The 11,416-nt window shown below is 37.8% G+C and overlaps 1 pseudogene; it reads right to left on the bottom strand.

Annotated features, from left to right (window-relative positions):
* Positions 1 to 1,353: 1,353 nt before the first annotated feature.
* Positions 1,354 to 3,949, bottom strand: LOC148069784 (uncharacterized; annotated as a pseudogene).
* Positions 3,950 to 11,416: the final 7,467 nt, after the last annotated feature.

Below are 11,416 nucleotides of genomic sequence, written 5' to 3' on the forward strand. Positions count from 1 at the left end.
GGCCTCTGGAGTAGACGATGCAAACACACAGCGAAAATACAAACTCAAGGTTTCCTTAAGCTGGAAGCGAACCCACAACCTTGTAGCTGTCACACTTACAATAATGCAAGTGCGTGTCCAGCCCTCGAACAATGTAACTACGTAAAAAAGAAACGTAGAAGTTTTAATACCGATTTAATTTCTGTCTTGTAAAATCTGGTTCTCCGTTTGTTTGCAAGTTGTCTTAAGTGTGTCTACAGTAAAATGCTGTAAAATAAACATTAAGCTGCAAAAAAAATTTCACACCCAAATTTCGCACTAGCAATAAAAGATTACCATTCTAGTTCTCAAGATTGATGCCAGTAATATTTGCCAACCTCTGCTATTCAAACCTGGATATTGAGTTCCTGTTCCTTTAATCCTAGTCGACTGTCTGTGAGTAAAACTCTCTAGGCAGGACTCGGCTGGACTATATACGGCAACCGTCTGTCAGCCACTCGTCTCGCTCTTTACCTTGTGCAGACGTAAGAGAGAACTCTGTTTGAGCTTTCTTTGCTGTTGCCTGTGAGTCAGTGACGTGCAGTGAGGTTCATGGTTGGTGAGGCACTGACTCCTTTAGTGTCAGATTTAATAGTATAGTATATAAGTAAGAAAGTAAATAAGTATATAAACCCAAAAGAGAAGTTTGTTCAATTGGCTACTGGCTATTTCATATCTCATCAGCATTCTTCACACACATATGAAGTTTAAAAAATATTTGATTTAATTAATTATTTCTGAACAAGTCTATGTTTAAGTGATATGTTGTGGGATATTAGTCTACATCCTCTAGATCGAGGTCATTGATTGAGGATAAATACTGATTTATAGCAGTGGCGGGCCCTCAGGGCCAGTAAATCCTTCTCTCCTGGCCTAAACATTATCAGAAATTAAATTTAAAAAAAAGTATGAGAATAAATACTAGAAGTTTAAATACATGTATCTTAATATAATCTAATTAATAAAGTGTAATTTATTAACCAAGTTAATCCTGCTATTGTAGTAAAAAAAAAAGGTGTAAAATGCGCTTTCCTTTTTCCTTCTAGGTCCTGAGGCGGATTAGTCAGGTTCCTGAGCCACCAAACTGTATAACAGAACACCCAGGATTTGAAGCAAACTGCCTGAGTCCCTATACTCTACAAAATATGTACAACATATTTAGGGCAGATTATGGGGGTCTTCGACATAGAGTGGAGACAGAGTATGTTTATTTTCGTTTTTTGTGCACAATTTGTTTTTCAAATCAATGACAAAAAATGAGGAGAAAAATGATTCAAAAATGTCTTACAGTTGCTACAGGTATATAGCATATATATACGGTATACTAAAGCTTCGTCAGCTGGTGTCGGGGCTATTTTCGGAAGAGACATAAGGGTGGTAATCCCATAAAGTGCTGTGAGCAGAATACGCCACCAATTTCTTGATGAGGCTGGAAGATATGTCGGATTTCTTCCAGCTATCCACTGAACATGTCTGAGGACCTTCCAGACAGCACATGTAAAACTATGTGATATAATAAAACCTATTTTTGTTTTTTTCACCCGTTATCTTATTCTTTAACAAACATAAAAAGCAACATCTTATTAGAAAGGATCAAAAGCTTGTTAATAAAGCAGGAGCAACAACGTGCTTTTTGGACAAACTTTCAAGGTTTGCACTCAGGGAATCGGGGATATTATTCCGTTTCAACTCATGCATGAATTTGTTTGGCTCAACCTGGACTTCCTCAAACACAAGTCTTAACAGCTCAGTCATGTAACCTAGAGAAGAAGAGATTTTTTTTATAAAATGAAGTATTCATCCATTTCCTTAACAATCGCAGTTTATTCTAAAATAAACCATGTATTTCAGGAAGTATAAAAAACCTACATCTAACAAATTCAACATAATTCAAATGATCACTTTTGATTCAGTTCAACAAGCCTTTTTTGTTGATTTCAACCTGATTATTCAACCAAGACCTTGACAGTTCCTTGGCCCTTCTTGGATTTGGGAAAAGACAACCTGTATCTGGCTGTACCCTCTTGAGTCGTGGCTTGAGTTCGTCCATCATTCGCATGTGTGATGTAGACCAGCCAGGTATAGTCTGCGAATTCACATAAATAATCAATATGTGCGTTCATTGACTATTTTAACACATTCTTTTTTCTGAAAATTCATGCAGCATAGTATGAGAGTGTTGTGTGTTACTATAATGTAGGTATAATTACCTGCAGAACATTCCAATGTAGGAGAAAAACAACATTCTTTGTTGCAAACCTGAGTAACAGACTATGAAAAGACTCAAGTTTAGATGTCTGATGTTGACTGCTGAGTTTCTTCACATCCTTGAGGACTCTCTTGTTCAGCAGCAATTGTTCAACTTTGTAAAATGGCATGGTACCTGTTAGAAAAACAAGGTGTGAGTCAGAAACTAAAGTTTCACAGGATTCCAAAAATCTTATTCAGAGCCATTGAATGACAAATTGATTACTGAAGTGTACCTGGCTTAAACTATTTATTTGGGTCTGTTGTAGCTTGGGGACATTTGGGGAAAAGTGGATCATCATGGGTGTGGATGTTCTGTATGTGGTTTAACAAGGATATCCACTTTACTTTTTCCAGTCCTGATTTAGACGACGTAGCTGTCCACTACACTTGATTCTTTATTGCTGGCAGCCACTTGCGAACAACCTCACAGTCTTTTGACTTTGAGACATTCTCCAGCTTCTTGGACAAACCTGCAAATATACAATTATAGTTTGATTGATCAACGAACAACTACAATTTCCACTATGTCATCAAAGTTTTTTGAGAAGTCAATGTAACAGTTATTACCCTTCTCTAGGTGCCAGTCATCATAATACTGTACTACATCGTTGTCCCTTAAATACTCCTGCACTTGTGTGTCTATCAGTCACTATGTAATCGATGGTGACAGTTTTTTTCCTGGTACTCTAGACACCTTTTCAACCTCTCCTTCTCCATATCAACTCTTCCTCCGACCTCCGAATGTCAAAACACACTATCATTTACTTTGTAAATAATCAAAGTTTACCTGAACCAGGTGAATGTCTATGACTTTGTTAGTATCCAGGTGCATCACTGTATAACTTCCAAACTTGGCTGAGTGTCCTGTAAACATGATACATTTAAAATAACATGATTCTTAATTCCTCACCAGGCGAGTCAGCTCTCATATCACCACCAATAGGAATTTTCTCTTCCTTTTGAAGTTTTTCTGTGAAAGAATGTTGCTCTGATTGCCACTTATGGACAATGGCAGGTTCCAGATAGTAAAATATTGTACCCGAAGATCAGGACGTTCATAGCTTTCATAACCTGAGAGAAGTGTACAAAGTTGAAGTTAATGGTAGATTGTTATAATTGTTAGAATGAAAATGTTATTATAATACTTCTCTACCTGGATGTATGATGCACCAGTAAAATAAACTGCTGCAGACATCATGATGTTGCCCACAGGTGTTTTTCTTGTCAACGGCTGGCTCTGCCACTTCCTGAAGTACTCACATTCTGGGCAAAATTGTTTGTACTCCACTTATGTCCCTCTTTGTAGTTGGTTAACTTCACAGTTCCGCTTACACACGGGGCAGGTCTCAAAAGGGCTCTCAAACACTCCTCAAAAACAAGCTATTTCTTGTTGTTGTATTGTGCTTGTGAGTGTGTCTCCCTGCCACTGCCATAAAAGCAAAAAAACATATAGAATACAGGATATATATAAATATATATGCTATACTACAGATCAGATTCATGGCACTTGAAATATCTTACCTCAGTAGGGATGGCTCCGATACTGTGTTCTGAGGATCATACGACTCCTGTTGCACGGAGAAAGCGCTAGAGTCCTCCTTGATCCTTGATCTTCCTCTTCATCCGTCAGCATCTCCAGACTCTTTGCTGATCTTAACATTGGTCGGTCCAAATTGCCCATTATCGTTACGTTTGCTTTTTATAATATTTATATTTTGAGATTCCTATGCATTTAATATACTATATAGTTTTTCTTATGATACATGGTGCTCAGATGACTTTATTGATATGGATGAACCAGAGATAATCACCACATACCAATGCTAATGAAATGCTATTCATGTAAGGTATGTTTAATGACTGACCTTAAACAGTGCTTTCTATGCAATTCCATCGTCAAATTCCCATTGACGTTAATAGCAGCACAACATCAGTTCTGCTCTTGAAAGGCAGACAGCAAAACACTCTGCCAACTGTTAGTCATCAACAAAAACACAAGTTGCATTCAAGGACAAGGGCATGCTTCAACTCAGGCCTGAACTCCCGTTTTGTTCATTAAAAACGAATAATAAAAATACGATTAATTTTGCTGCTTAATGTACACATTACAAAGGGCAGAATTAACTCTCACCATGTTTACATAAATATTTATTTTGTTTCACGATTAACATGTAGGTACTTAACCGATTAGTAAATATTGTTGTGGTCTGTATAAATAAATGCTACAACAAACGTCGTTGACATAACTGTGTTCTCCACTTACTGTGTGTTAACCAATCAGATTCGAGTTAGCGACACAACGTCAGCGCTTTGGAAGCTACCCGCGTCACAGCTTCCACGACGCAGAACGCGTTGAACACGTGACACGTTCATGTCCTCTGATTGGATAGCACTGAGACTCGTCACAGGGAGCTGAAACATTGATTTTAGTTAATTTAACTGTTTGTTTTTCAACACACAATGGCTGAAGAGCTTGATCTGGTTGCGGATATACTTCCAAAGCCATTTTCAAGAGGGATATTTCAAGGTGGATGCAGAGCGCGTGTGTCGTGGCCATGGAAACCACACAGACTGTAGTAGGAATGATCAATCAGAATCCTTTATTTGTCCCGCGAGGGGAAATTCGGTTCAACAACAGCCAGAGCAATGTACCAAGAAAATAAAACACCCAGAAATAAAAAATAAGAAAAAGAAAAAGAAAGAAAATCTAAATAGAATAGAAAATAAATCTGCACTATATTATATATTCACAATCATATTTACAAAAATAACAAGAAAGGTGCAGTTAAATATTTATCTTGGTGTGTTCTTATTGAGGAGTCTGATGGCAGCAGGGAGGAAGGACCTGCGGTACCTCTCCCACTATCACTGAAGGAGCTCCTCAATGCCCTCAGTGTGTGGTGGAGAGGGTGAGATAAGTTCTTCTTCATGGAGCCCAGCTTTCTCCGATATTTTGATATAATGCACTGATGTTCATTTGATGATAAATATCTTATTGACCTATAACAGTTCATGGTCAGATCCCTGTGGTGTATAAAGTAAGTAAGTAAGTAAGTAAGTAATATTTATATAGCGCTTTTCGAGACCAGGGTCACAAAGCGCTTTAACAATCAACAATACTCAAAACAGTACATACTTCAAAGATCAAGACAACACCGAGAACAACACAGGAGTTCGAGAAATTCAAGGAAAAGCCTGCACAAATAGAAACGTCTTAAGATGTTTCTTAAAGGAGTCAGTAGACTCCATCAAGCGCAAAGAGAGAGGAAGATTGTTCCAAAGCTTAGGAGCAACAGCCTGAAAAGATTTCTCTCCTCTGGTCCTGAGCCGTGTGCGTGGAACCATAAGTAGATTCTGATCCACAGACCTCAGAGCCAGAGCTGGGGTGTAAGGCTGGATCAGATCAGTGATGTAAGGAGGAGCCTGACCATGAATAGCTCTGAAAGTAAGAACCAGAATTTTAAAGTTGATCCTGAAAGAAACTGGAACCGGAGAGATGTGAGTTCTTCTACTTGAGCGGGTCAGAATTCTCGCTGCAAAGTTCTGAATCAACTGCAGACGAGACACATCCTTCTTGTTAAGACATGAAAACAAACTGTTACAATAGTCCAGGCGAGAAGAAACAAACGCATGGATTACAAGCTCCAGATCATGTTGTGACAGCATTTTCCTAAGTTTAGAGATTTTTCTCAGTTGAAGGAAACAGTTTCTGGTCAGTTTTCTACAGTGTTGAACAAGAGACATGTCTTTATCAAATACAACACCCAGGTTTCTCAGGCTCAGTTTGACAGACTGACCTAAGTCACCCAAGTACTGACTCAACCCTGGAATCTTATCATCAGGAGCAATCACCAGAGTTTCAGTTTTGTCCACATTAAGCTGTAGAGTGTTTTCACTCAGCCATTGTTTGATTTCTAGCAAACAATTGACTAAGCTGTTCAGCCTTTGGGGCTCAGTTGGGTCAAAAGAAATGTTTAGTTTTTAAAGTCTCTTTGCCTCAATGGAGATGTGACGTAGTTTGGCACAGTGGTAATAAAGAACATTACAGTAGTTATTGAGAGGTGGATTCATTAAAACTTGCCTCACTGAAGGTCTATGTGTGAAATGCATTGCGCGCCACTGATTTATAGCTTCATAAACCTGTCATCTTTGACATTGAATTATGAGCCATAGCTGAAGTATTATGTTTCAATTATCAAAATCTTTAACCTGCCATTTTTAATGATCTGAGACCTTTCAATTGGCTGAAAATCTAAATTAGTTTTAAACAATCAATGGATATAGAAAAAGATGAATGATTAAATCAATTATTTAAAAAGGATTAGCAAACCTGGATTTAAACAGTATAGAGTATGGCTGTGATAGTAAAGGATTACAAGGAAGACGCAACTGATTCAATGCTCTTAATTTGAAAGCAGGGCATTTATTTCCTCCTATTTAATGGAGTCCGGGGAATTTACCGTAAAGTTCAGCGATAACTCTCCAGATTAAAGTTTTGCTAAGAGTGAAGTATCCCGAGCGACGGCAATAGACAAGTGGTGCTGTAATGACAGATAGACCTGCCTTTTGTTGCTTCTGATTGGTTAATTTTGAATCAGACCTTCTGTGATTGGCTAGATTAACGCAAACGGGAAAATGTTTATTATGGTGGAAAAAAAAAGAGTATTAAATGGGTCAATATAAGCGTGAGAAAATCAAATAATATTTGATTTAAGGCCAAAATGTTTTTAAATTATCAGTTTTATTTTTCTTAGTCTTATCTCTCTTTTACACGATTGAAATTTAAACCGTTTCTGGTCTTAGTTTTATCTGTAGATAGTTCATGCGCCTGTCCTTCGCCACACAAACCTCTGTTACTTTGTTGTTAAAGTCCACCTTATTTCCTTTAGTTTTTAAAGTCTCTTTGCCTCAATGGAGATGTGACGTAGTTTGGCACAGTGGTGCGTGCATTAAGATGTGCCTTATCATAGTAGTCGTATTTTTAATCAGCAAAACTAAATAAGACCCTTTATAAGCATTATATTGGCGACAGAGATACGGCAACTGGCGTGCGTCAATTGCATTTATGAACGCAGTTTGTGATGGATTGCGCATGGAGAAGTGAGGCAGTGCCTCACCTGCCTCCCCTGACCGCATGTCCCTGCTGTGAGTTTATACTTTTATGTTTTTAAAGGGGTCAAAGCCTAGCTCCTCCTTAATTAAAACAGCTTTTTAGTCCAGGGTCTCTTAGGTCAGATGACCAGCTGCTCTTTAAAGGTTTGAGAGAGGCCCCTCGTCAATGTCTTTAAAATCAACTTAAAACTTTTATCTCTGTCTTTTGATCATGTCATAGTACTTCATGAGTTTAATTCATTTTCTCCAACTCAAGCAAACAAGGGGCTGAAATCTTTCAACACAATGTTCCTCAACCCTCAGTCCGGGGGTATATTTTTAAAACATGAAGTATGATTTCAAAAATTTCATTCCATCTTAAATCTCTGTGTTTTTTCCGACATCAATTTCCTTTCATTCAACCTCATCTTTACTGTTATTAAAAAGTCTGTTGATTCTAGACATCCATAATATCAGTTTCTTATCTTATCTTAGTCACTGTCATCTCTATCAGTCATCTACCATTTGTCAGACCAGAGAAATGACTCAGCAGGCCAGATTTGGACCCGGACCAGAAGTTTGGTACAAGTAATGTAGTTGTTTTATTTATGGTTGTCTTTATTTTAATAAAATTTACTCTCGCTCTTGTTTTTTTTAGGTGATGTATACAAATCAGCATTTATTTATTAAGCTATTTTATGTCATAGCAAAATTGCTATGGTTGGTAGATTGAAAATTGGATTTCTGGCTCCAGTTACTGGTCTTAAATAAAAAATAAAAAATACCAAATTAAAGGATAATTTCTTTCATTTAAAACCTCACTTCATGAAGAAGCACACAGAAAGTAAAATGACATTAACTACTGAGTCAGCTGATTGTCGAGTTACTTCATATGCAAATGCAAAGAGCTTAAACTGGAACTAGAGCTAGAAGCAGTTTATCGGGGTGTGCCTGTTTACACAGCCAACTAGTCAAGGTATAAAAAAGCAAGGGTTCTTTAAGCATACCAGTGAAATTACCAAAGCATTTTCACATATGATCAGAGATTAAACGTAGTACGTTTTGTTGAATTCTGCTGACCTGTCCGGGACTACACTACAGATATTCTCAAAATAAAATCATATATTTTAGAATTTTAACCAACAAGGACACAACAGAGAGACGATGTCTCCTGATTGACCAGGAATCTTGGTGGTATTTATCGAGTTACGCCGACTCACCTTCATGTCAGAGAAAGACAAGGACATCCAGGTAGCCCACTTTACCCTCGAGGAGCCTGATTGGGGTGAATTTGTTTCATACATCTGACTCACACTCGTATGTTTGCAGGTTGATCCAGCCGAGCCGACGCTCTGATTAACATGCTAGTCATTCTGTCTGTGGATTTTGTTCCTGCTCTCACAATCCCAGCGAGTCAATTTTCATCATCAGCCAGGAGAATGAGTTCATTTATGGAGTTCCTGTCATAATTGAGGCTCGTACATATCTATGGTTTTTGCTCATACTTTAATGTTTGATCCCATGTTTCTTAAGACCTTTATTAATAAGATACTTTCTTACATCTTTCTTTCAGGCATTTTTTAATTTATAAGAAACTTTGGTTTTTCCGATTTTACTCTCCTTAACTACATCGTCAATATTTTCCCAGTCCTTCCTACCTCCACCCAGTGAGGCGTCCAGGAGGCATAATGAAGGAATGTCCAAGGCCCCCACCTAAAATTTTTGGCCACCATTTTGTACCCATTGTTTCGGGACCATAGATGAGCATAGGGACTTAGATCGACAGGTACACCGAGAGCCTAACTCTCTTTTCACCACTACAGATTGGTGCATCGTCTGCATAATGGCTGACTTAAAGCAAATCAACCTTTGGATCTTAAATTCAATGATTCCCTCACTCTTGAACAAGACCCCGATATGCTTGACTAGTCCTTTAATTCACAACTTCGATAAAGAGATGTTCCAGATCTATATCGATACAAAAATTATGAGTTTAAATTCTTCATGCATCCCCTGAGCCCATGTTTATAAAACGCCTCAGTCAATATGATGACGATGTTCAACGGTTCAAGGATTTGAGCTACATTAGAGATAAACTTTCCTGAAACACATGTCAGAAAATCAATGAGAGTAATTTAAAGCCTGCTGAGATCTTATCCTAGGATGATGTAGTGAATAATGACTTCCCGGGACCGCATATGAAAAATAAATCCATGAATGGTAGGAAATAAATGGATCATTAAGAATTAATTGAGAAGATTAATAATTAAAATGTCAGGAAAATGTCGAAAAAAAAAGCTTCAAGGAAATGAATATTTAGTTCCAATCACGCTCCAGATTTCCAAGAGGAACAACGACTTGAAAGAATCTCGTCAGCATGGAAATGAGAAGAGGTTAAAAAAAACCCCTAATTTATTCCTTTCCATAAGTTTATCCTTTTAACTGTTGATAAAGGAGGTAAAGTGACAAAATAAACTGAAATCTCCAGAAAAATCCCCTGCAGACGACCTTGGTAATTGACCGGGAAGAGCAGGACTGGATGTGGAGTCTTGTTGCGTGCAAACATCTCCTCAATGTCAACCAGCAGCTGACAGCGTCGTGCAGAGTTTAAAACCACATCGTTTTTATTTCAGGACACTTCACTCCTGTGAAGACATGGTTTCCTAAGGTGGTCGTTAAAGCTGTTGAAGCCAGAGAGATTTCACTAGAGTGACACAGCATATTTTTTTTCTTTTTGAGTGTTTAAATAATGATGAAAATATTATATTGACCAGGAGTTTTAATATTCTTAATCACACATTTCCATCAATTTTCTCTGAGTGATTTTATAACAAGATTCAAGTCATGTATTTGACAATATTACAAGATTGACTTGTATGTATTACATTAATTATGAGATCAGAGTTGAGTATATTACATTTATTATGATTTCAAAGTTGTGTTAATGTTACATTACAATCTTTTTTTTGTCTTATATACAATACATTTATAACTGAGGCCCTGGCTCTATATGTACGTTTAGAGATTTGTGGTATAACTAATAGATTCCAGTTTAAGGATCGTAACATGCTAGAAGGTTGATATGTTTGGATTACAATAGATCTGTGATGTATGTTGGCGGCGGTTAGACCATGTGAAGCTTTGTATATGTTAATAGAAGGATTTTAAATTACATTTTTAAATATTTAAAATTCAACTGGAAGCCAATGTTAAGAGGACAGCAGAGGAGAAATGTGATCGCACCTCTTAGTCTTAGTCAGGATACGAGCTGCAGAGTTCTGAATGAGCTGAAGTGTTCTAAGAGACTTCTTAGAACATCCTGACAGAAGAAAGTTACAAAAGTCCAGCCTGGAGGTAACAAAAGCATGGATGAGTTTCTCAAAGGCGTCCAAAGGAAGGAAGTGCCTGATTTTTGAAACGTTACGAAGGTGGAAGTAGGTAGTCTGTGAGATTTGTTTTATGTTAAATGATAAATCCTCGTCAAAGCAGACACCCAGATTATTTACAGTGGTGCTAGTAGCTGGGGCAAGTGCATTATGAAAAGCTAAATCATTAGTTAGGGATGTCTGAGATGATGTGGACTAAGTAGTAGAACCTGAGTTTTGTCTGAGTTCAGTAAAAGGAAGTTTTGGGTATTCCAGGACTTGATATCTGTAATACAGGACTCTAGTTTTTGTTAGCTGATTCCTTTAATCTGGCTTCGCTGACAAATACAGTTGAGCAGACTCACCCTCTCTTTGTTAAAGGCAGGTGACTGCCGTGAGAAAAGTGCAGAAGAGTGTGTAAGACTGCAGTTCTGTGTCCTGGTCCAGGCTCTGAGTTTTAAGGTCGATCGAGGATTAATAAAACTGTCCACATTGCTAGAAATGAGAGCCGCTCCTTCCAAGGTGGGATGGATGGATGGAAGCATATCATCATTGGCCATATTGGGGAGGAGTCGAGAGAACACTACGGAGTACGAAATATTGCGTACGGATACACCGACTGAACATAAATTTTGACGACTTCCGACCAGCTTAATTGGATGTCATTGCTGCAAACATGAATAATTATTATG

Source organism: Callionymus lyra, chromosome 11, assembly GCF_982586985.1.
Source record: "Callionymus lyra chromosome 11, fCalLyr1.hap1.1, whole genome shotgun sequence".
In the NCBI taxonomy this organism is placed as follows: domain Eukaryota; kingdom Metazoa; phylum Chordata; class Actinopteri; order Syngnathiformes; family Callionymidae; genus Callionymus; species Callionymus lyra.